General features: G+C 51.2%; 1 protein-coding gene across 1 annotated transcript in view; it reads left to right on the top strand.

Annotated features, from left to right (window-relative positions):
• TNRC6C (trinucleotide repeat containing adaptor 6C) overlaps positions 1-26,094 on the top strand; it is a 95,926-nt gene that overhangs the window by 10,553 nt on the left and 59,279 nt on the right. The window contains 1 exon segment of the mRNA XM_042915890.1: positions 9,040-9,366. The gene's annotated coding sequence lies outside the window, so the exon portion shown is untranslated.

Consider the following 26,094-nt stretch of genomic DNA (forward strand, 5'->3'; position numbering starts at 1 on the left):
CCGCGAACTACCTTGTTAAATCCAGTTTTAGCAAGAACCCTGCGAGTCAGTTTCACAGAACCATCCTCCGCTTCCCAGATACCTGACTGGGTTCCCCATCCTCCACCGGCCCCTGGGTGACGCCTGACCCCCCGGCGTGCCTCCGGCCAGAATCCTGCTGGGTCGGATCAGCCAGAAGCCCCCTGCCCCTTGATGTATTGTCCTCGTAGCGATTTTCCACCCGCTGCCCTCCTCCTGCTCCCTCACCGTAAATCCCCACCTGTCCCCGCTGCACTCGGGTATGAGCCCTGTCTGTCTCCCCCACTGCACATCCCCTCACATGGTCCCTACACCCGCGCAACGGTCCTGAGTGGAGTCTGCCTCAGTGTCCTTAAGTGTCACGTGGCATGTTTTTTGTTTAACATAAGAAACACAGTGCACTTACTATATGCTAGACGTTGTTCTGAACAGTTCTTTACCTATAGTAACATTCACCCTTCAGAGAACCCTCTCAGTAAGGAACTCTGTTTTATCCTCCTCTTACCCCCACTTCGCAGACACAGAGGTTAAGTAACTTACCCAGGATCGCCCGCCGGTAAAGGGGCAGAGCTGAAGTTTAAACCCCAAGTCCATACTCGTAACCACTACACTGTGTCTCTGGAGAGGTGCGTGGGAATGGTAAATCCCAAATTGCTCATGGTGAGAATCTCTTCGGGGTATACATCCAGGGAGGGGAAGATGGGCTTTGGTGGAATCGGTGACATTTTATTTCTTAAACTGGAGATTGGATACATGAAGGTTTGTTGACTATTCAGTCTGTGCTTTTTTGTCCATCTGATATTTCCACATTTTTTTAAATATTTATTTTTGAGAGAGGGAGAGAGAAAGTGTGTGTGTAAGTGGGGGAGGGGCAGAAAGAGAGGGGGAGACAGAGTCTGAAGCAGGTTCCAGGCTCTGAGCTGTCAGCACAGAGCCGGACGCATTTTTAAAGAAAAGAAGGTCTTGGTAGTATGACTTGGGCAGTAAGGTGGAAACGCCTGGGTGCCCTGGGTGCCCTGTGCTCTCATGCTCCCGGTTCTGTTGAGCCCCTGGTGAGGAGCGGACGGTGGACGGCGGTGGGAACCTAACCTCCCAAGGGGGGCCCCGCAGAATTTCTACAGTGGAGCAAAGAGGGGGCTGCTGCCATGGGCGCTGGCTGCTGTGTTGTCTCCCTTGCCTGTGAAGGCGACGTCGGCCAAGCAGACAGGATCCCCTGGCTCCGGAGCCTGCACAGACAGGGTCTTGATCAAGGTCACCTGCTTGTGGAGTTTAAATAGCAGTGAAAGAGTGTATCGAGACCCCGTGAACTTGTAACCGAAGGAGCCTTTCCCTGGAGAACTCCCTGGAACTGGAGGCTGCAGGTTCCTCTGCGCTGCAGCCGGAACAGGAACACCGCGGAGCAGCCTTCCGTCAGGCCGCCCCACGGGCTCTCCCAGCCATCGGTGGATGGATTCCAGAACCCTTGCAAAGCCTGCGCCTGCCTCCCCAGCCTCAGGCCCAGAAGCCCTCCCTTCGGGCACCGAGCTCCAGTCACCCTGGCCTTGTGTCAGTCCTTGAGAGCACAGAAGCTCCCTCTCCGGTCAGGACCTTTCCCTGTGCCGTGCCGGCTGGTAGGTGTGAGCCCACAGACCCCACAGACCCCACAGACCCCACACCCACACACCGGCTCAGGCACACACGTTTTACCCGGCCACCAGTTTTCCAGGCCCGGCCTGACTGTCACTGCCTCACAGGAGTTAGATCCTTTGTCCCACTGTTACTTGTATCGGGCTTCCCTCAACTTGTATATCTGTGGAATCGTTACAATCTCTTACTAGATTATAAACTACAAGGACAGGAACTGTGTGTATTTTCCACAGTATACCCAGTGTACTCATTAAATTGTCCCAAGTAAATAAATATGGAGAGGGTACGTGAGGGTTAGACACAGTCTGTGGGGTAAGAAGAATGCTGGGCAGAGAAAGTGAACTGTGATTTGACCCCTTACTCCCCGCAGCACCTGCCCCCTGCTGCCGTGCATCTCACAGTGTAGCGTTTTCTGTCCTTGTCTTCTTGCCCTGCCACGGTGTCCGCTCCACGGGTGGGAGTCTGCCCTTTCTCTTCTCTGGCGTTCCCCCAGTGCCTGGAACAGTGGCTGGCTCTGGAAGGGCTTACCAGCACGTGTGAGTAAAAGGTCGGTCAGTGTCTCAGTGACCTGCAAGCCCCGCGTCACACACCGAGAGGGACCTGGGGTGGCGTCCGGGCTTGAAGAGTATTGCAGAAGTTTGAGCAGCCCTCCTGTCCCGAAGGGTCGGCCTGAACTCCCCACCCATACCGCAGCTGGCTGTCTTGGGAGAGAAGTAGTGGGAACTTAGAACCTGTTTGGACCCCGTTGTGACAGTGCCCTCTGAAAACTGCCACTGAAAGCAGAAAACTGTTTCTTGGAAAGAAAATTGTTCTAAAGAAGCCGAGCTTTCTGAGAGGATGGTTTCCTATCTGCCTTTTCCCCAGCAGGTGTCGCCGTCATTTAAAAGAAAAGGGGAAAGTTTATTAGGGCGAGGAAAGCTCAGGGAGAGAGTTCGGACAGACCAAAATTACTTGGCTGCTGTCTTCATGTTCTCTAAATCAGTGACTTGTCGACAGTCCCTAAATCAGGCTAAGATTCCCATCGCCTGGCTGCGTTCTGCTGCTGTATTGGAACAGTGATGTGTGGGGTCGACTCGTCCGTGAGCCTCTGTCATCGAGGGATAACCTTAGAGGCAGGTGAGTTTGAGAAGAGCAGTGTCGTGATACCCTACCCACTCTCTGGGTGGCGAGAGATGGAGAAGTTCGTATCTGAAGAGGGTGGATGGCTGGTCAGAAAATGCCCGTTTGATTCATCAATATCATAAGAACAGATCCAAAGGGGAAATAGTCCGTATTCAGATATGTTAGAATTGCTGTTTTATGTTCAAAAATAGTTACCGATTGGTAGCATTCATTCTTTGTACTTCTTCGAAACCAGGGACTGACAGCATTCGTTTATTCCATCACACTGCTTCGTCTCTGTAGCATGAATTCCTTTTCCTGGAAATATTTTGAAGAAAAATAGCCCCGAATTTGTCCTTTGATCTTTCTGGAAAGATAGTGACAGTGTAGTTAGTGGCAGAGCTGTGGCTGCTGTCAGAGATTAGAAGTCTCCTCTCGAGGATGCTGGTGTCGTCTTGGTTATTAGCTCAGCTGGGCCCTGGGGGTCTATGCGGGTGACGGTGAAAACGGTGATTTCCCAGGTTCCCGTCAGCTTGGGTTCTTTGCTTCTGAGCCCTTGCCAGTTGTCTCCATCAGGTTTCTTTGTTTTATTTTTTTCATATTTATTTATCTTGAGAGAGAGAGTGGGGGAGGGGCAGAGGGAGAGAGAGAGAGTCCCAAGCAGGCTCCACACTGTCAGCGTAGAGCCTCACGTGAGATTTGAACTCCCAACCCGTAAGATCATGACGGGAGCCGAAATCAAGAGTCGGGCGCTTAACTGACCGAGCCACTGAGGCGCCCCTCCATCAGGTTTTGAGTTCAGGTACGTTTTCTTCCACTTCCATCCTTTGAAGAGGCTGGATGACAGACAGAAGGACTGTAACGATTCGGCGATGCTGCGCATGACTCTGTGCTCATCCTAAGTGTGCTCTTATTTTTTTTTTTTTTACGTTTATTTATTTTTTGAGAGACGTAGAGAGAGCACAGGTTGGGGAGGGGGCAGAGAGAGAGGGAGACACAGAATCCAAAGCAGCTCCAGGCTCTGAGCCATCAGCATAGAGCCCGACGCGGGGCTCGAACCCATAGACCGCGAGACCGTGACCTGGGCAGAAGTTGGACGCTTAACCAGCTGAGCCCCCCAGGCGCCCCCTAAGTGTGCTCTTCATCCCCTTCACCTATTTCTCCCCAACCCCCCACCCCCGTCCCCTCTGGGAGCCACCGGTTTGTTCTCTGTATTTAAGAGTCTCTTTGTCTCTGATTGTTTTGTTTCTTAAATTCCACATATGAGTGAAATCATACGGTGTTTGTCTTTCTCTGACTTCTTTCATTTAGCATTATACCCCTAGATCCACCCGTGTTGTCACAAACAGTAGGATCTCGTTGTGTTCTGTGGCCGACTGCTATTCCTCTGCGTGTGTGTGTGTGTGTGCGTGTGTGCGTGTGTGTGTGTGTGTGTGTGTGTGTGCGCGTGTATTCGTACCGCATCGTCTTTACCCATTCACTTACCAGTGGACCCTGGGGCTGCTTCCGTATCTTGGCTATTGTAAATAACGCTGCAGTAAGCCCAGGGTTCGCGTATCTTCTCCAGTTAATGTTTTCTTTTCTTTGCGCAGATGCCCAGTAGCGGAATTAGCGGGTCCTAGGGTGGTTCTGTCTTTCAGTTTCCGAGGATGCCCCGTACTCTTTTCCGCAGTGCTTGCACAGCTCGCATGGTCACCATCGATGCACGAGGGGTCCCAGTAGGCTTTGTTTTTTAGAGCAGTTTTGGGTTTATGGAAAGATTGAGCAGAAAGTACAGAGAGTTCCCGTAATACTCCCTCCGCCCACCCCAGCACATCCTCAGTTTCTGCTGTGAGGAACGTCCGCCTCGGTGTGGGGCGTTCGTTGCAGTCTGTGAGCCAGCGTCGGTGCGTTACTAGCGACCAAAGTCCGCAGTTCCCAGTTGAGTGTTGGACGCTTCGAGTGGAATTAGGCAAGTGCATAATGGCACGTGTCCACGATGACTGTGTCATCCTGTTCCCTGCCCCGCAAGTCCCCCGTGCTCCGCCTCTTCGTCCCTCCCGCCCTCGTCAGGCCCTTGTCGCCCGCACATATTTTCCTGTCGCCATAGTTCTGCCTTTTGCAGAATGCCACATAGTAGGCATCCTATAGTGCGAAGCCTTTTCAGACCGGCTTCTTTTACTTGGCAATATGTGTGTATGATTCTCTTCAAGGTTTGGTAACTCATTTCTTTTTTTTTTTAAGTTTATTTCTTTTGAGAGAAAGAGAGCTTGCGCATGAGAGTGTGAGCGGGGAGGGGCAGAGGGAGGGAGGGAGGGAGAGAGAGAGAGAGAGAGAGAGAGAGAGAGAGAGAGAATCCCAAGCAGGCTCCCATGTTGTCACTGCAGAACCCTACGTCTCATCCCAAGAACCAGGAGACCGTGGAGACCATGACCTAAGCAGAAATCAAGAGGCAAACTCTTAACTGACTGAGACAACCAGGCACCCCATAGCTCGTTTCTTTTAAATGCTAATTTTCCGTTGTGTGGTTGTACCAGTACATTCGTCCATCACCTATTGAAGGACATCTGGGTTGCTTCCCCTTTGGGGCAATTAGGAATAAAACTGCTCTAAACACTCCTGTGAATGTTTGTGTAGATGGAAGTTTTCCTCCTCTCATTGGGGTAAATACTTAGGAACTTCTGCTATTTTCATTGGCTAAAGGCCCATGTCAGAAAAAAATACGTGTGAAGGCCCCTATGTTTAAAAATCAACCTATAATAGGTTTTATAGGTTTCTTTTCAAAAAAGGAAAGACAGAATGGATATTTATCTCCTGTGCCTTTGTGAATAATCTTCAGATCTAAATAATTATAAAAACATTCCATGTCTGTACCAAGGCCAGGGAACTAACTAGGAGCAAAGAGGGGCCAGGCATCAGTAGAGACATTCAGTGGACTCTGAAGCAACAGTCCTCACAGAATAAAACCTTAGAGAGTCAGCTGGTCTAAACTTTTCATTTCCAGGTGAGGAAACTGAGCTCCAGGGATAGTAAACTTCTTGAGCAGGATCATACACACTATCGGGTAGCTGGCCTGAAATCCAGGGCTCTGGCGTTCCAGTTTGGCATTTTTTCTGTTGCATGGTCTTTATATTCTGAATATTCTTTATATTCTGCGATTTCTACTTTGCTTTTTAATTTCAGAGTGTGTGTTCAAGAAAAACAGTCAAGTCCTTTAGTGTTTGTTGAGCACTTCCTGTGCGTCAGGCACCGTGCTGACATCAGATGCGGGGAGACAGGCCCGATAGTAAGCAGTCTAGAGGCGCCTGGGCGGCTCAGTCGGCTATGCCCCTGACTTGATTTTGACTCAAGTCGTGATCTCACCGTTCATGCGATCGAGCCCCACATCGGGCTCCACGCGGACGGTGCGGAAGCCTGCTTGGGATTCTCTCTCTCTCTCTCTCTCTCTCTCTCTCTCTGCCCCTCCCCTCTCTAAATACATGTATGTATACGTACCTACTCATTTACTTAAAGAAAAAGAAACAGACAAGCTCTTGTAGTGTCCAGACGAGTCCTCCAGGCTCTGGTCAGGGCAATAGGAACGGAAACAGGCAGATGAGCTTGATGGGCACTTAGAGGGAACATTTAAGATAAACTATGAATGTCAAGGTTTGGTGGTTGGCTAATGGTAGGTTGAGGTGGATTAAGGGAAGAACCAAGGGCGGAGCCCAGGTTTCCAGCACAGAGCCACAGGCCAAGAGCGTGATTGCAAAACTCCGAAGAAAAGTGAGTGAGGAAGCTGATGAATACCGGGAGCATGCTGACTTTGAAACGCCTGTAAGACCGCCAGGCGTAGATCTCTGGAAGTCACAGGGGGCCCGGATGGTGAGCACAGGGCTGATGGGTGCACACGGGATGACCCACGATGAGTGTCTGAGCGGAGAGAGTCTGCAACAAAACCTTAAGGAAGGGCAGAAGAAGAAGCCCCCAGAGGGGAGCGGGAAGGAGTGGCCCGAGAGGCCAGCAGGAATCCAGGCAAGGACGTCAAGAGCCACGGAGGCCGAGGAGGAGGGTGTCTTCGGATGGCCAAAGCGACCATCGCCGCAGAAGACAATGGAGAGGCGGAGAAGACAGCTCAGAACGTGGCATTGGATGTTAGCATCAAGGCAGTGCTGCGTGATCGTCATTTCCGCAAAGTAGAGGGCAAGATGGGCTGGGGAAGGGCCAGCGGTGGGTGAGGAGGCAGCACGAGGAGGCTCCGACAGGCCCTCCAAGAAGTTTGGACGGGAGGGGAGGCAACAGATGGGGAGGTGGGATTGGGGCCGAGGAGGGTGGTGGTGGTCGCCGTCTTTGACAGTGGTGGAGGTTTGGGACGAGGAGGAGCTCGTCGCGGAGAGCGGCCGCACGACCCCCGGGCGACTTAGAAGTTGGACACGTGCTTTCCTCCACTCTCCACACAAACCCGAGTGGCTGGATCTCTTCTCTTGCGTGCTCGTGTTTACAAAACGAAGAATCAGTCAGAGGCTCACTCTTAAGCTTTGGGCCTTTGTGTTTGCTCGGGAGGGTGTCCGGGGCTTGAGACCCAAAGCACGCGAAGTCCCCGAGATGGGATCCGCCGGAGGGCAGCATCTTGCGGTTGTCTCTCCAAAACCATTCGTTGTGGGATGCGCCAGTGTTCACGTACCAAGAAGGAAAAAACACTGCCAGTTGACTGACCTGTCGACAACAGTAAGACACATCCCAGCGTAAATGCTTTTCACATATGAAGAGATTTAAGTCTTAAAACTGGTGAAATACAGTATTTGCCTCAGGTGGGAGTATCAGAAGCATGAGACGGAGGACAGTGTGATGCTCGTGTGTTTGTAGTGGCAGAAACTTGAAGGTTTTGCCTCACGGCTCTTGTTTCTTCTGGAAAGTAAAGTCCGACTTCATCATCCGCTCCGGAGTGCAAGGTCTTTGAGTGAGTCATTGACAGCAGTGGGGCCGGGCAGACCCAGGAAATTGTAGGACGGCCGGGGAGCACTGAGGGTGTCCTCAGTTAGGGATGTAAACTCATAATGACACCAGACTACCTGGCTGTGATCTGAGTCAGGAGTGGACAGTGGTCAGTGGCTTCATCCAGGATTAAGGGTTTGCTGGGCAGCACGACCGAAAAACAGTGGACCGAGGCCTTGTGGACGCAGACGGTGCAGACAGCACAGGGCCCCGGGCGCACCCGTGGGAAGCACCCCCCCCCCCCCCGCCACCCCCGGTGTGGGTGGTGTAAAGGCCGACAGGAACGGCTTGTGTTCCCCGCAGTGTGGACCGGGCGTCTTTTCATACTGTTACTCACACGCTTAAGATATACACCAAACTAGGTATAAACGCGTTTTGTACAAAGACATTTACAAATTAAGTAGAAAAAAAAAAATTTTTTTTTTTTTTTTTTTTTTTTCAAATAACAAGGTAAATGTAACGTCTCGGATATTAGCGTTTCAGGTTCAAGATGGGAATGACTTTTGAGGCCAGATTCTTTGCATTTGATGCGCCTGTGCTCCCTTAGGAGTGCAGGTGACTACTCAGATCTCCTTTGCGTTTGGCCTGCTGGTGACTGTCAGGGTCACCACTCCGCTCTCCCTCTCCCGCTCCTTGTTTCTGTTGAAATTACTGTGGAGCTTTTGTTTGTGCAACACCCAGATGGCATTTTGGCTTCCACTTAATTCAAATGCATCATTTGCACGTTAGTCCACTTGCATTCTTTTCAAGTAAATCTTTAACGGAGTGTAGTTAGTGCTATTGATAGTTCCACCAATGCCTTCATTATTCGGATAACGCAGGATGCGTGGGGGTGGGGGTGGGGGTGGGGGGTGGTCATCAGAATTAAAACAAAAGTCCCTTAATTTTGGAAAAACGCCAAGAGCAGTGGTTCTCAAAGAGTGGTCCCGGGACCACCAGCATCAGATCAGACTCGCGCGGAAACGTGTCAGAAATGCAAAGTCTCCCCTCCTCGCTCCACCCTGCTGAGTTCCCTGGAGGGGGTGTGGGGGGCAGGGCTGGGGCCTTCCTGGGCCCTGAGTTGAGTGTGACGAAGCCGAGGTGTGAACCGCTGCTCCGGCCTAACCGGTTCGCCCGTGTCACAGACGAGGCACCCGGGCCCGAAGCCTGCTGCTCTGAACTTCGGTTCGTCTGTAAGAAAACGGGCCTCGCGCCTGGCAGCCCGGACTTCAGTCCAGTTCTGTTTCCCGGGCGCGACGTCGACCCTCTGCTTCTCGGTTTTTGCTTTGTCTTCCTTGGTTTGGGTCGGGGCTTCAGGAGGGCTACTAAAGTTCTGGGTTCTTTCCGTTTTGTCCCCTGCAGTGCCAGAACCTCCCAAGACCTGTTCGAGCCAGCCCCAGCCTGCCGGTACCGCCGCCAGCGTTTGCACCAGCGCCCTGCCGAGCGGCGGCAATGGCAAACGTGCGTCCGCCAGCAGCCAGCAGCCGGCTGCGCCCCGTTACCTGCCTCGCGAGGTGCCTCCACGCTTCCGCCAGCAAGAACAGAAGCAGCTGTTAAAGAGAGGCCAGCCGTTGCCTGCCGGGGCTCTGGCCAGCGTGAGCCCGACCCAGGGCGCTGGGCCCGCAGGCGTAAGCCCTCCTCCCCTCCCTGGAGCCGGAGCGCAGCAGCACCCCAGTAAGCTCCAAGCAGGTAAAATACTCAGAGGGAGGCATTCCTTTCATCTGACCACGGTGCGCCATTTCAGCCTTGCTGCCCGCTCGTCAGAGAGGCGTAGTTTGGTCCCCGTTCACTGTGTACGTGTAACGGCGTGAGCCAGCCAGCTAGCCAGGTGCGTTTGTATCGGACCTTAAAGTTGGGTTCTGTTTTCGCCTTCTTCTCCATATGGTTCCTCATATGTCTTGAGATGGCACTAGCTCCGTCAGCCGAGTTCGTTTCTCCCCAGAAGCCAAAGGTCTGCACGTGAGTCCTCGTAAGTCTGTGACGGCAGGTGCGGAGAAGGCCGCGGGGAGGGTCCTTCAGTAACCCTTCCTGCCCGGCCACCAGGCTGCCCGGGGTGGGCCCGCTCTGTCGGGGGTGAGGCTCTCGAACTTGTTCAGACACTTTGAGCCAAAGCTATCAGACCTCGGGCTCGGCCCCCGCGGCGTCCGGGGTCCCGCTTCTTGCCGGCGTCCTTGCCTGCAGTTGGACACCGGCTTTCTCTTGGCTCCGAGAGCAAGCGCCACTCGTCCGTTGGCTCTCCAGCCTTCAGACTGCTGACAGCCCTCATCGCCTCTCTCTCCTCGTCCCGCCTTCTTGACCTTACTGATGGACTCAGACTGAAAACACTGCTTTACTGACATTTTAGGAATTTTTGGAAGAGAGCAAAGTACATGTGCTCAACGGCCACATTTCTCGTTATTTTCTTGAATCTTTCCACTTCCAATGATTTAACGGTTGGCACTCGTTCTAGCATGGAAACCATATTTGCTGATGGTAGTGAAATTCACGTCTGTAATTAGAGAAGCAAGGAGGCTTCTTGTGCTAGATTGGAATTTAAAAGAAACATGTCACAAGTTCTATTAATGTTTGCTTTCGTGTGCTGCCTTTTAACATGGAGAATAATTCCAACATGGCTTAAAAGTATCTCTAGGAGTATTTCACAAAACTCTGACTTTGTGATACATTTGAAACAAATCTTTTTAGACCACTTTGCCACGTCCCTTCAAATAGTCCCGGCTCTTACCTGCTAAATTCCCAGGAGAGGGGATGTAGGTCAGTGATTGTCAGCAAAAAGCAAGGAAGAAAAGAAATGATCAAATATAGTCATTGGCCAGGAAGATAGTCCCGTCTGCTTCGCCACAAGCAATTATATAATCGAGCACCGTTCCTTTCTACGCCGAAGGGTGGTCCTCTGGACAGTCTTAACACACACAGGGAGCGCGTGGCTGTCCCTACACAGCTTGGTGTCTCAGCTGAAGATGCTTAGTTTGAGAACCTGAACAAGAAGCGTAACACCTGCTTTCTTCAGGGCTTGTCCTGTTGTCACAGGATTCGTTGGAAGTATCGCGTCCGGGTGCTCTTCAAATGCCGTTGGTGCGAAAGCTGCCACTGGTATCTCCTTAGCTTATTTGCCTCTGCAAATACCCTTCTCCAGAAAGCTATTTCTAGTTTATTATGCTTTAGGAAAAAAAGAGAAGACTAAATAAATCCGCATTTTCTGTAAAACCGCTCAGAAAATGGAATCAGTCTGTACTCTGTCAGTAAGATAAGAAATGACAGCTGTATGGCTCCTGAGCAGAGGTCTTCCTTTTACACCAAGTGCATCTCTTTCCCGCCAGTTGCTGGTCTTGTAGCCAGATGAACCTTTCTGACCGGTTCGGGTCCCCTCAAAACCTGTCCTGCTTCCCCAGCTCCTGCTGCACAGGGTCTGGCTTTCCCGGGCTGCCACAGCCCTTCCCGTCTTGTCCAGTCCGTGCTGCCCCTCCTAGTCCGCGTGGCCGCTTCCCACCCTAACCAGCCCTGTGTCCGCCAGATCGCCTCTTGTCTCTTCCCTCCTTCCTTCCTGCCTGCCCAGGCCGCTGCCGCCCCGCCCCCATGAAGCCCCTTCCCTCCTCCCACTCTCTCTGTTCCTCGTCTGCACGCACAGCCTCCCCTTCTGGCACACGGTGCAGCGCACATTGTTTGCTGGCTAATTGTAAGAGTCTCACCTCTCTATCAAATTGAAAGTACCCTCTAAAGAAACCTTCTTGAACATCTGGGTGGCTCAGTCGGTAAAGTGTCCGACTTCAGCTCAAGTCATGATCACACGGTTCATGAGTTTGAGCCCCACATTGGGCTCTGCACTGACAGCACAGAGCCCGCTTGGGATTCTCTCTCTCTCTCTCTCTCTCTCTCTCTCTCTCAAAATATATAAACTTAAAAAAAATTTTCTTTTTAAAAGAAAGCTTCTCACTTTCCTTTGGATGGAAAGAGCTCTGCACCAGGGGGAAGGCCTGGCAGCTGGCATGGGTCACACCCCCAGCTAGGACTTCATTCCCCCCTAAAATCAGAAGTCTGAGACTCTCGGGACCTCTAGTTGCTAAGGTCCCTTCCCTTTAATCTGACTCAAACACTGTCTCCAGAGCGCTTGCTTGATTTTGTCAGCAGAGGCACCGCTGGCACCGTGCCCCGTGTTGCTCAGGCACCAGCACAGGGATTGGCCAGGAAGCAGCAGCAGCACGGTCAGGACACAGGCTTGCAGGCCCCGGGCCTGATAACGTTTCCAGACCTGTGACCTCCTGTGTGACTTCGACCAAGCCGCTTTCACTGCCTATTCGAGCCCTCACCTGTGACATGGGGGGACCCCTACTTCACAGGACTCTGAGGGTGACATATTTGCTTCACGTGTGGCACAGGGCCTTGTATACAGTAAGTGCTCCATAAGTGCAGCAAATATGTGCCCATCTTTGAAACGCTATGATGGGGCAGCAGTCGTTTTTTAAACTCGCAAAATCTTTAAATGAGTAAATTCTGCAACAGCGCAAGAAAGCTCTCTCGTCCCTCTGTGGCCTGCGTACATTTGGAAATTTTAGCCGACCTTCCTAGAGATGAAGCGTTCTATAAACTTTTCTTTTTCATGGTGCGTATTATGCACTGAATTCATATCCAGGTGAAATCCAGAAGAGTGGCCACGTTTTCTTGGTGCATTTGAAACTTTCCTAGATACTGCTTCAAGTAAAAGTTCGTGTAACTTCTATTTTAAGTAACACGTAGATCGTCGTCGTGTTTCGTTCTGGGTAAGCAGGTTTCCACTCCGCAGCCACACCTGCGTGAAAATGAAAAATGCGGTTTCACTCATTATTCCATTCCTCCAACTGTAAGGTTAAGTTAAAACATAAAGAAGGTTCGGTCAGGGAACTGAGATTGAATTACCCAAGCAGGGAGTGGGTACGTGACTTATCCTTCAGATTTTAAGAGCAGACCATTTCTCACGAAAAGAAAAGCGGAAAGGGGTTATTTCAGCCCAGCACGTTAATTTTCAGCCCAGCACAAAAATTAACACACACATACCAGGTGTATCAGTATGTGGACTCTTCTTCCCCCAAAAGGTTTCGTGTGGGGGCACCCGGGTGACTCAGCCGGTTAAGCGTCCAACTCGATCTCGGCTCAGGGTGTGATCTCATGGTCGTGGGATCGAGCCCCGTGTGGGGCTCTGTGTTGATAGTGCAGAGCACGCTTAGGATTCTCTCTCCCTCTCTCTTACCTGTCCCCTGCTTGCATGCGTGCGTGTGCACACACGATCCCTCTCTCTCTCCCCCTCTCAAAATAGATAAAAAAGAAAAAAAAAGGTTTAGTGTGATTGGCAAAGATTAGAGAAGGTTCTATATCCCTGGAAGGAATTGGTGGACTTTGAATCACCTTCATCATAGCTCTTAGGTTTAAACAGTCACACGGTGCAAACCTGCCAGAATTCATGAGCATCCTGGTTGCCTCCCATCTGAGTGCTGCCTCCTCCATGGGGAGGGGACTGTTGCAGTCCTCGCTGGAGTAAGGGACAGTGATCGCATCCATCCGGTACACAGAAAGGGTTTACAGATACCAGTGAGTGGTGGAGGTGGAGACATGGGAGCGTTTTTGAAGAATTGAAAGCCGAAGTCACACTTGTTTTAGCCCAGCAAGCGTAGATACATTTTCTCTACTGGTGTAGAAGGCGCTGGTAGCATATGGAGAGAGACCCAGCCTGACAGTGATTTTTTAATTCATTCGTGTCCTTTACGTTGCACATGCTTCTGAAGAGGATGTGTCAGTAGATCAGTCTAGCTCTTAAGTTTCATTATGATTCACCTTGTAATTTACATTAATCTGTCACACTTGTTCACATGGAAAAATCGCAGTGCCAGTTTCTGCCGTATTTTGACAAACCGATACGCTAGCTTCATGCTTTTTCACTGTCTCTTTCCTTTTGTTCCTCCATCCGAATGTTTAGGCAGCAGTCCCGCACGGCCGTTTGTATGCCTCTGACAAGGGAGAAGAGGCTAACCTTCCAGAGTTTCTTCTGGCGTTAAGTCATCGAGCAAAACACGTATTGAATGCCTACTAAGTATAGGGAGGCCCAGGTGGGGTGGGGTGCCCAGTCGGAGATAACGGTGGGGTGTCACGTGCGCAGTAACCCAGACTGAGGATGGGCGCCCGCCAAGGAAGGCTTTCTGATGGAGGCGACACAAGCTGAGTTTTGGATTCGTCGGGAAGGCGATAGAGCAGCCTGCGTGCGGGGAGGGCCTCGTTGGGTAATGAAGGTGGTTCCGCGTGGCGGGGGGCAGCGTGCCGGGGTCAGCAAGACGAGACAGGGCTGGAGAGGTGACTGCCAGTGAGTATAGCAATAAACTAGCAAACTTACTGTGATGACCCAGTCCCATCAAATCCACATTCAGAGCTATCCCAGCACATTACTTTTCGAACTTGATAGACTAATTCGGAAGTTCATCTAGGAGAGTAAACGTACATAAATAGAAAAGCCAAGAAATTCTTTTTTTTTTTTTAATGTTTTCATTTCTTTTCGAGAGAGAGAGAGAGAGAAGAGAGGGGCAGACAGAGAGAGAGAGAGACAGAGGATCTGAAGCGGGCTCTGTGCTGACAGCAGAGAGCCCGATGCAGGGCTCGAACTCACAAACCATGAGTTCATGACCTGAGCCCAAGTCGGACGCTTAACCGACTGAGCCATCCAGGTGCCCCCAAGAACATTTTTTAAAAGAATAATGAGCCACCCACTAGAGCTAATGATGCCCTAGTAATTGATTACAACTGTATGTGACTGGGGCAAGACAAAACAAACGAACAGAGGCGATGCAGTGGAGAGACTGCGGACAGACACGTGCATGCGTGGAGACCGAGGTGAGCATGACGTGGCCTTACAGACTCCTGGGAAACGGTGGCCCCGGTCAACGGAGCGCTGGAAAGCCACACGCAAAACGCACGGGAGAACTATCAGAGGCGACACAGGAGAATGTTTCCACGTCATGGCCTGAAGATTTCTCTCAAGCAAGAAGCCGTGCCAAGAAAGGCCGACAAAGTTATGTATAAAAAAGTTACAAATTTTTGTACGAACCCGTAAATAAAACCTGAGAGGAAATACCAAGCATTCCCATAAATCAACGAGGAAAAAAACCAGTTCGGTAGGAGAGTGGGCCGAGGTTGTTGGCCGGCAGATCATAAAGCTACTACAAGTGAGTCCTAAGCATTGAGAGATAATGTTACGTGTGGCCACGGGAAACATAAATGAAGATGAAAACAACAGGGCTACATCGTTCTTCACGTAGCAAGTTGCCAGAACTTGAAAATCTATTGTAGTCACTGTGGCACCGGTGACTGAGGGAGCGCTCACTGTTTGCAGGATCCAAGTGCTTTACACGTATTGCTTATTAGTCTTCGCAGCGAGACTCCGGAACCACCACACCCGGCAGGTGGAAGTGTGGGGAGGGGCAGTGGGCAACTGGCTGCAGGTAGGGATGTGAACTGGTGCGGCCTCTGGGGAGGGCAGTTTGGGAGAACTGATAAACACACCAGGTGGTCCTGTCCCCTGACCCAGCGGCTCTAACTAGGAATACATCTGTTCGCCGGCCCCGTCTCTGTTGGCTCGGCGCTCATCGCCTGCCCAGTGGACCGATCTGGTGGTCGGTGAGCGGCAGTCAAGAGGCAGTACGGACAAAGACCCCTTGGAACAGTTACACGTCTAGGGGACATTATGAACCTTCCAGAGACAGACGCCGTGCTTTGCCATGTGGAGATAAAGAATGACCTGTGTTCGAGAACCAGCCGAACTTTTGCTGAGTCTCCCTCCAGTCCTCCGTCGTGGGCGGTTTCCACAGAGAGATACAAGTTGCCGGGCTGGAGGGGGGCTCCTGCAAAACGAGACGAGACGGAGAAGCCAGGGTTCCCCAGCCTTGGTTCCGGGTTCCCTATTTAAACGGCATTTGTCCTGAAATAAAACATTGGCCTTCTAAAAAAATAATTGGGGTGGGGGGGGAGATTTTTTAATTCATGTATTAATTTGGAGGGGAGCTCATTTAGCCAATTGGCAAAAGTTGTAACTGGTAAGATGAGTGGTAGTAGATAAATGTAGTGATTCACACCATCCAGGTTCCAGAAAAATGTCATTTTGTCATGTGATTTTCTAGGCAGACTATGTTTTTGCAAGTCTGCCACAGAACTGTAGCTCGAGACACTTGAGAGCTTGAAAAAAAAGTCTTTTTCATTGTGCTAAAGGCAGAACAATGTATTGTTTTGGTGGCTGCTTTGTACATTTATAAACAGAGGCTTTGATTAATATGCAGTAGGGTAGTGTTTGCTACTTAGATCTTTTTTAGATAGAGGCAGGAAAGTAATTAAGAAGTTGGACACTTGCCAGTTTACATATGGGACTCGTTTAGAATATTATCGCCAGTGTTGGTATGCCAAATGTTTCAGGGTTGTTTAGAGAGAGCGGGAAGGAGGAAGGAACGGAAAACAAAGGCACTGTGAAAGAACAGCATTTATTGCACGCAGCCAGTAGGCGCTGGGCCTTACTCTTCTGGCTGCCTTTCCAAACAACAGAAGAGGGGCCCCCGGTGCGCCCCGTAGCCCCGTAGCTTAGCCGGTCCTCAAGTGCAAACGTTGGGTGACAATCGAAAGAATTTAAAGAGGAAGGAAGATCGGTTTAGATAATCAGAGCTTTCGAATCCCTCGGTGGGTGCCTCCCCGCTCGTGGCAGGGGATGAATCGGGTACCTCCCGGCGCGGAAAGGGCATCGCCGGCCCCCGGCCCCGCGGGCGCCCGCAGGTCGCCCGGCCGCGGGCCTGCGCGGGAGGGTCCCGGCGGCGCGCGGCCCCGCCGGCTCGCGAGGCCGCGTCTCCGGGCCCGGGCGGGCCGCGCCTGCAGGTACCCCACCCCCGGCGGCGCTCGGCGCGAGCGAGCGGGGAGAGCGGGGAGGCGAGCGGGGCGGCTCTGCGCCCGGGGCCCCGAGTGGATAAAATGGCGTCGTGGCCACCCGCTCTGCCACCTCGGCCGTGACCGTGCGGCGGGGGCGGGGGCGGAGGGCTCCCCCCCCGCGGCTCTCTCCCCGGCGCTGCCGGCTCCCTCCCCAGAGCTGCTGAGCGCGCCCAGCGGCCTGCCCTGGGTCCTGCCGCGCTGATGGGTCCCTAACCTGCCCCCAAGCCATTTCTTTGCAGAAAGCACAGGCCCAAAAGCTGAGTGTTGTGGACACGTGGACTGTTGTTCTCAGTAAACCTTTCACTCTGTTCTGCATTTCATAATTCCTTGTATTTGTGGAAGTTGACAGATGAAATGTTTAGAGTTGTGCCCCGAGATGGAATTGGCAATTCAGAGCGCTTTCTCCACGACATCCTGGCGCACGGGAGAGGCGGTGGGAGGGGAGAGGCGGTGGGAGGGGAGAGGCGGCTCTGGTGGTCAAAAGCCGAGTGCAGTTGTTCGGCTCATCCCGCTCCTGGAAGGACGAGCGGCAGGCGCCGTGTGTTATCAGTCAGCATTAGGAAACATTTTCAGCTATGGAGAGCGTTCGGAATTCCTTTCTATAATGTATGGTTTGCTGTTGGATGGTTTCAGTCCCGGGGACTTTGGGGGTGAAGAGCGAGCAGCGGGCTGTCAGTGGCTCAGTGCTAGTGCTGATGACTTGTTCTGCACGTTGCCGGGTGAACCGTGCGGGCGCTTCCCTATCTGATGAATTTGATCCCTCATTAGGATGTTGCTTACTCCAGCTGCTGGAAGTTCTGAGTTAAATACTGGAAGATCTAGCGTGCGTATGGTAACATTTTGGAATTTAAAGAAAAAGGAGGCTTTTCTCTTTAAATCATGCTCTTGTGTCACCGTTTTAATTTAATCACTTAAGGCAGTTATGTTCCTTAGATTTTTATAGGGACGCCTATTTTTAGAATGTTAGCAGCAGAAGAAAAGAGATTTAACGTGATAGACCAACTTCATTCGGGTTTTCTTTTTACAGCTCTTTTAGGGGGAACGAGTTTGATAGAATGGTGGGGTGAGAGGGGCACTAGATGCAGGGTTCAGTTCAGCCCTTACCGCTTGTTAGCCGAAACAGCTTTTCCAAGTGTGAGCTCTCTGAAACAGAGGTTTCCCCGTCTCTGAGATGGACAGCATTTGTTAAGGTTCAGTTAATTCAGTGTGTGTGGAGATGCTTGCAATTTCAAAGTGCTACGTGCTGTCTTATGGCTGTGACGGCTCTGTACTCTCTCTCGGACTTAGGATCGCAGGCACGTTAGCCTTCCAGAGCCCCTGGGCGACGCAGGGCAGTCTAGAATACCTGTAAGAGAATACAGTCTCGCTTCGCTTCACGGCTCTCATTCATTTCAGAATCCCGCTCCTAGGAAGTCAGTCACTTCACGAATTCCTCTAAGCATAATTCTCTCTGTGAACTTTGGTTTATGAGAAGCATGTTATTCAAATATTGTTGAAGTCAGAAAGTTTTCTTAGGAAGAATGGTGTGCCTTCAACATGAAGAGAATGACGGCCCTTTTACATTTTCATTTTTGGAATAAGTTATCAGAATATGTCGTGGGGGCACCTGGGTGGCTCAGTCGGTTGAGCGGTGGACTCTTGATTTGGGCTCAGGCCCTGATCCCAGGGTTGTGGGATGGGGCCGCATGTAGGGCTCCGTGCTGAGCATGGAACCAGCTTAAGATTCTCTCTCTCCCTCCTCCTGTAACCCCACCCCCCGCTTGTGCACACACTTTCTCTCTCTCTGTCTCTCTCTAAAAAACTGAAAGAGGAAAAGGGTGCGTGGCAGCCGTGCTGGAGGTGGCAGGCCAGTGATAAAGACGGTGGCCGTGGTGACGGCAGGAGGACAGGGAGGGGACACACAGTTAGGGATCCCGGGGACAGAGCTGCTCAAACTGTGCTCCTCAGAGGCCCACAGATTTCAGAGGCATCCGCGTGGGGGAGGGACAGCGGCGAGTGAGTCTGGCCTGATTTTCCAAAGTGGCTCGGGGCGTCACACCTCGTGTGTTGGCGATGTCAGCTCTCCTGCTCGTGTCTGCGCGCTTGCGCTGTCTTTAGCGCTGCGCTAAGAAGGCTGCGGTGAGTGGTGTTTTCAAAACAGGTCTTTAGTTGAAAACCGTAACCGTGGCGTTAAAGTCATAACTTTTTGCTTTTTAGTTTTTGAGACCTTTCGGGCTTCTGAACACGTTTTTATGTTCGAACTATGGGTGTTTTTTAACATTGAAGCGATAGGACATGATTCTCATCGTGAAACTTCTTGAGCAGGGGGAAAAGATGAGGAAACAAGATACAAGTGGAATAAGGAAAATAAGGGGAAAGTAGCCCAAGGAATGGAGCCTGTGTGTCCTGTGCCTGCCTCTGTCACGGCACAAGGTCCTCTTCTTGAAGACACTGGGTCCGTTCACCTGAGGAGTCCCTGTAAGCCCATCAGGTGGGCCTGGGAAGCAGGGGTGCTCAGCTAGACGTGCCTGTCTAAGGGAGCCGTGGCTGAGGACACTGTGATGGGGGTTGCATGCGGACAGGTGTGATATGGGGCCCTGCCCTATACAGAGAGACGTGCTCGGGTCACGATCTCGCGGTCCGTGGGTTCGAGCCCCACGTCGGGCTCTGTGCTGACCACTGGCAGCCTGGAGCCTGCTTCGGATTCTGCGTCTCCCTCCCTCTCTGCTCCTCCCCTGCTCACACCGTGTCTTTCTGTCTCTCTCAGAAACAAATAAACGTTAAAAAAAATCTTTTAGGGGCACCTGGGTGGCTCAGTCTGTTAACCTTCAGACTTCGGCTCAGGTCATGATCTCGTGGTTCGTGAGTTCAAGCCCCGTGTTGGGCCTGTGCTGACAGCTCAGAGCCTGGAGCCTGCTTCAAATTCTGTGTCTCCCTGTCTCTGCCTCTCCCCTGCTCATGCTCTCTCTCTCATAAATAAATAAACATAAAAAAAAAAATTTTTTTTAATCTCTTAAAAAATAAGAACACTCCTGGGGCACTGGGAATGTACCAGAACTGGGAGCATCAAGGAATAGGGCCAAAAAATCAGAAGCGCAGCCCTACAGCATAGAGGGATTGTTACTACTCATCCTTAACCTCTTGGTTTTTATGTGTTTAATGTAAATCGCGCCCACAAAAGTACTCTTCTTAGATAAATACTTCTATTAGTTTGGAGATCTGAAAGTTTAATTACAATGAAAAACATCATAATAATTGTCCCTTTCATTTTGTTCCTTATCCACCGTTTTCATTACAACTAAAGACATTTAAATAGAAACTATTTGTAGCAGCCTACGTAGTAAGTGATAACACCGTTGATAACGAGCAGCATGTTAACTTGTCAGCCTCCTTTTCGGCCCCTCCAAAGAGCTGCGTGTGTAAAGACCGCCGGTCTTTGCAGTGTTGGGGACAAAGGCCCTCGCTGCGAGTGGATGCAGGCTTTTCTTCGGGCAGCGCTGGGGACCGAGCAGGCCCTCTCCTTTGTCCTCTCCGTGCGGGAGTGCAGGGCGTGCGCCGTTCTCTGGAACACTCTTCAAAGTCGCTTCTGAGACATTTCTTCATCTGCTTTCATCTCTCCCTTCCTCGTGCTCTTCTCCCCCGGCCTTCTCACTCTTTTCTGCCCCTTCCCGCTGTTCATGCCTAGTTCTGGAACGTTCAGCTCACCTCTGAGTCGCGAGCACTTGTCCCCTGGCGTGTGCCACCTGCGGACGTGTTCTCGCTGTTGAGGAAGAGGACACTGCTCAGGGACGGCGCCTGTTAGATGCGCCTCCCCCTCGGCTGGGCTGTTGGGGAGGCTGACGGGCACGGAGAGGAGACAGGAGTGGCACTGGTGGCCTTTTAAAGAGCTAGATAAAGCACCGGCAGCGTTGCCCCCGTCCACGCGGAGACAGAGGGGACAAGGACACGCCCTGTGCTGATGAGCTGAACCACGCACATCTGAGCTCCTGGCTGATTTCTCCCCGGACTTTGGGGCGGATCTGCCTGCATGTCTCGCGAGCACCCCAGACTCCCTGCTGAGTCTGCACCGTCATCTCCCTTCCTCCTCCCCCTTCTCAGAACTGCTCTTACTCCAGTGCTCCCGAGCTCAGCGCCCAAACCCCAGATCTGGGCTTCACTCTTGAGTCCTCCTGTCCCGCTCCCCACGTGTCCAGTCTTTCTGTAGGTCCTGTTAACTCTGCCAGCTAAATATCACTCCCTGTCCCCATCTCCCACGGCAAGGCCCTCGGGTTAGATTATCGTTACCGTCTTGGCCTCAGCTACGGCCACCAAAGTGGAGGATGGAGAAAAATTAGCATTTGGTTTTATTTTTTAGCATAGAAGGTAAGGAAGAAATCCCAGTGTTCTAGTTCTAATATTTGCTCTACAGCCTGACGCGTGTGTCCTCTACCGACGATCCAGGCCTGGGTCCCAGGTCTCACACGTGTGGTGGGTGTGGGCGGGGTGGGGTCTCACCTGCTGGAAGGGGCCGTCTCAGGGCCGCGGTCATTCCTTCTTGCACTCCGGGTTTTGAGCCAGGTCAGCTCGTGTGGGCTCAGTGAGGTTTCCATAGACCTGACGGCCCCAAACAGGGCCGTCTCAGCAGTGCTGCTGCCTCGGGAAACAGGGCTCAGGGCACCACCTTTGGTGCCGAACAGACTCCCGGCCCTCTCCTGGCAGAGTGGCTGGCATTCTGAGACTCACGAGTCTTTGACGAGAGGCTGCGTGTTCCCAACTTGCCGATGTGCAGCAAATGAGAACTCTTGTTTATTTTTGATATAGTTACTAACCTTTGCTCTGTGGGTTAACGTTGGGCTTTCCGTTGGCCATCCTGCGTGGGTCTCACTTCCCACGTGTGCTCATTTATTTGTTTTGTTGGAGCAGCATTCGGAAGTAAACTGCAGGTATCATGGCCCTTCAGTGGCTCCTGTGTACAGAGATGTTCTCATACAGCCACAGTGTAATGATAAATTTAGGACCTTTAGCTTTGGCATAATCCCATTAGCTAGTATACCTGAATTTAATACATTTAAATTTCACCAGTTGTCCCAATAATGCCCTTTATAGCAGTTGAACTCTGTGTATTTTTTTAAGTTTTATTTTATTTATTTCGTAATCTCTGTGCCCAGTGTGGGGCTCGAACTCACAACCCCAGGATGAAGAATCTCATGATCCACCGACTGAGCCGGCCACGCAGCCCTGTCTGTGTCTGTTGATGCCACTTCCTTGAATGGAAAGTAAAATGAGAGGATTCGCTACTTCAGAATTGTTTCTGATAGTAAAACGATAGCTCGGTGTGATGCTTAGTCCCGGCTTTTTTTTTTTTTTTTTGCTTTTTTTTTTTTTTTTAATGAGAAAGTGAGAGACCATGCAAGCTGGGAGAGGGGCGGAGGGAGGGAGGGAGAAAGAGACAGAGAAAGAGAAAGAAAAAGAGAATCTCAAGCAGGTTCCATGCTCTTCGTGGAGGTTGGACACTCAGGGCACCTGGGTGCCTCGGTCGGTTACGCGTCCAACTCTTGATTCTGGCGCAGGTCATGATCTTGCAGTTCATGAGACCGAGGTCCGTCCACATCAGGCTCTGCACTGACCGTGTGGAGTCTGCTTGGGATTCTCCCACCGCCACCTCCCCCCTGAAAATAAACAAACAAGCTTTTTCCAAGAAAGTTAAAAAAAAAAGAGTCGGATGCTCAACCAACTGAGCCACCCAGAGACCCCTTTAGTTTTTTTATGTATTTATTTCTGCATTCGTAATTTTCAGAGAAATACCTAGAACCTGCCCTTGGAAACACAAGAATACCTTCTGTTTACTTTTAAGGTACTTTTTATGTACTTTCGGTCTCCACGTACTGCCACTGAATTAATTTCTGGAGACCTAGTTTATTCTGATGTTGTTGAAGGACCAAGAAGTAAGAAACGGAAGAGCCCCTGAACTAGAAGAAAGGAGGAGGAGGGAGGAGCAGTGTGCCCAGTGATGGCAGGCCAGACGTGAAATGTCAGCAGCTGCAGCTGAAACCGACATGGGGACGGGACGTGTGCCAGGCCACAAGGTGCCCCAGAGCCCGCAGCTTGTCTGGGACCCAGGGGAACCCGGGGGGGAGACCGTACAGGCGGCGGGGCGGTGGGGGAGGGCATACACGGCCCAGCAGTTTGCTTTGTTTTAAGTAGAACGGTGTTGCCCCAGACTTCTTCACTCCAGGACCCATCTTTGAAGGAAACCACGTGTCCGTTGTAGATGTCTACATTTGATCTTAGCCAAAAGGCCGAGAGGCGATCGATCGTGGTAGATTCTAATGTCAGTTACAACTTTTTGTAAATGTAAACTTTTTCACTGCTGATTGTAATCGTGTCAGATGCTCTGCCGAACACGGGAGGAAAAAACTGGGCCGTCCTTGCCTTGTCAGAATCTACAGCCTAGAGGGAGAGACAGACTGTCACACGGATGGGTAACGCACACCAAGATGTACGCTCCATGCGAGAAGGAGCTTGTCTGTCTGGTTCAGCACTGTGTCCCCAGCATGATGCCCGCACGTAGGAGGCGCTCCGAGATAGTTCTCATCTAAATCAGGGCTTGGCGAGCGCGGCCCGCACGCCAAATCTAGCCTGCCACCTGCTTTTGTAAATAAAGTTTTGTTGGGACACGGCCATGCTCCTTCATTGACGTATTATCCACGGCTGCTTTTGCAGCACGGTGACAGAGCGGAGTGGCTGTTTCAGAGGCCATGTGGCCCACAGGGCCTAAAATATTTACTCTTTGGCCCTTCACAGAAAATGTTTGCCGGGCCCTGGTCTAAACGAATGAAAAGGAAAGCAGACCGTCAAGTTTCATGTGTCCGAGGGCCCCAGCGGCGAGAGAAGAACGCTTCTCGGCTGAGATGTCTGCGGAGCTGAGATGGGCGAGAAGAGGAGGCCCGGAGTCCGGGTCGGGGGCAGCTGCTAGCGAGGCCCTGCCCGTGGGGAGCAGAGCGCGGGTGGAGTCTGGTGGACCTGGCTTGAGCACAGAGGAGGGGAAGGGACGGTGTGAGATGGGGTCCCGAGAGACAGCCAAGGCCGGTGGGTGACCCGCAGACTTGGGTCTTTGTGTTAGGAGCCCTTTGAAGTGTTGCCGCGCGCAGTCGCGATGTGCTGGGTGTGCGTCTGGAAAGAACACGTGCTGTGGGGCTCCCTGCAGAGGAGCAGGGTGGCTTCGGGGGGCGGGGGGGGGGGCTCCTGGGGCGCTGTGACCCTAACCCCGTCGAGAAGTGGGGAGCTCGGCCAGGGGACGTTCACAGGGAGGTTTTGTTTCTCTCTCTCTCTTTTGTTTAAGTTTTAATTTATTTATTAATTTTACGTAATCTCTGTACCCAACATGGGGCTCAAACTCACCACCCTGAGATCATTTTTAAATGGAAGTTTCTAGAGATACTCCCATCTAAACTCACAGGCATGACTTGATCCTGCCTGTCTGCTGTCTCAGATGTCGGGCATGTCCGTAGAAGTGACTTGCCTTCCTGCCAGGACTGCCCTGCTCTGCTTTTCTGGAGCTCTTTGCCTCAGACCCTGGGAAGGAACGAACGTCAGCGGGGGCCTTGTTGTCACGGCGGTCATCTCTTCCCAAGATGGCCGTACTGACAGAGACAGCCGGCTGCCCCCGCGCCTCTGATACCCCGGCTGCACCTCGGTGCCGTTGTCAGCCTTTTTTAGCCTAATGACTGGCGGTACTTCAGACTTTGAGATTTTTTTCATTTTTGTTAATGAAAAGAATTATTTTTCTCACATGGTCATCTCCTTGAATCCAGCGTTAGCCTTTGGTCCTTGGCCCTTTGTTGGTCTTGCAAAGCTCTAAAGACAAAGAACTATCTGTGAAAGTACAGAATTTAAGTATTTATCAGCCCTGGCCTCTTCCTACCTTATAGAGAAGTTTATAAATTGCTTTTTCTTACAGAGTGTTAGCAAATGTAAAGATCTGCATTTGTTTATTTTTCTCATAAGTGGTAACGGTGCCCCTATATTTTATCATCTCATAATGTCTCAAATGTTCTGGCTCATTTTTGTATTCATATTTATTATTTACAGTTTCATATTTTGATTATAAATATTTATAGAAAATTCTAAAACAAAATCATCTGAGTAACAGGATGGCATATGTTGGAATTGTTCTACGGTATTTATTGAAAATGCACTGGGTTTTGTGGTGTTTTCTTGCCAGACCGTGTAGCGTTTTGTCTTTGACTCTGTTTATAAGTAAGTTCGACTATAAAAATATCCATTAGGATGGCTGTTTTTCCAACAGAAGGTAACAAGTGTTGTCAAGGATGTGGAGCAAATGGTTAGAAATGCTTAAAATGGTGCAGCCACTATGGGACACAATGTGGCATTGCCTCAAGAAATTAAACATGGATTTACCCTGTGACCCCGCTGTCCCACCTCTGCGTGTGTACCCAAAAGAATTGAAAAGAGGGACTGGAACAGATATTTGTCCACTCGTATTTATAGCAGCATTTTTCACCGTAGCCAAAAGGTAGAAACAACCCAGATCGTCCCTGGACGGATGAGTCGGTAAACACGATGTGGCGTATGCACACAGTGGAGTGTGGGTCAGCCTTAAAGAGGAAGGAAATTCTCGGGGCACCTGGGGGGCTCAGTCGGTTAAGCGTCCGACTTCGGCTCACGTCGTGATCTCATGGTTCGTGAGTTCAAGCCCTGCATCAGGCTCTGTGCTGACAGCTCGGAGCCTGGAGCCTGCCTCCCTCTCTCTCTCTGCCCCTCCCCTGCTCACACTCTGTCTCTCTCTGTCTCTCTCTCTCAAAAATAAACGTTAAAGGAAAAAGGAAGGACATTCTGACACCTGCTACAACACAAATGAACCCGGAAAACATTATGCTGACTGAAATCAGCCAGACCAAAAGGACAAAGATTGCACGAATTCCATTTATAGGAAGTTCGTGGGATAGTCAGAGTCCCAGAGTGTGAAAGTCGAGTGGTGGTGACCAGAGCCTGGGGGCTGGGGGGCGGGGCGGAAGGAGGAGCTGGTGTGGAACAGGTATACGCTCCAGTTTGCTGATGCTTGTGCGGCGTGAATGTGCTTCAAGCCGCCGCACTGTATACTCGAAAAGGGCGGAGATGGGAAATGTCTATTTCACCACAAAAAATCTTTGCTTAAGATTGAATATGCCACACACGTCGCTTGCAACTTGTGTGTGTGTGTGTGTGTGTGTGTGTTTGTGTGTGTGTGTAGTATTTGTCAGTTCCAGAAATCGTCCAGTTTGGAGTTGAGAACCTTAGGGTTTATGTGGTCTGTCATCGTCTTTGTGGAGTGAAGGGACTTCACATTGTTGGGGTCACTTGCGCCTTTAGCTGGAACTCAGGTTCGCTACTCGACGCGTGTGCTTTGGTTTGTCCAGGAAACCTTTATTGGTCGCCTGCCACGTGGCAGGCATGATGCCTCTAAAACTCAAAAGATACATCCGTGCCCTCGAGGAACTCACCTCCGGAATCAGACGTAACTCAGTGACCAGACTG

The sequence above is a fragment of the Panthera leo genome, chromosome E1 (genome assembly GCF_018350215.1).
Source record: "Panthera leo isolate Ple1 chromosome E1, P.leo_Ple1_pat1.1, whole genome shotgun sequence".
Taxonomy (NCBI): domain Eukaryota; kingdom Metazoa; phylum Chordata; class Mammalia; order Carnivora; family Felidae; genus Panthera; species Panthera leo.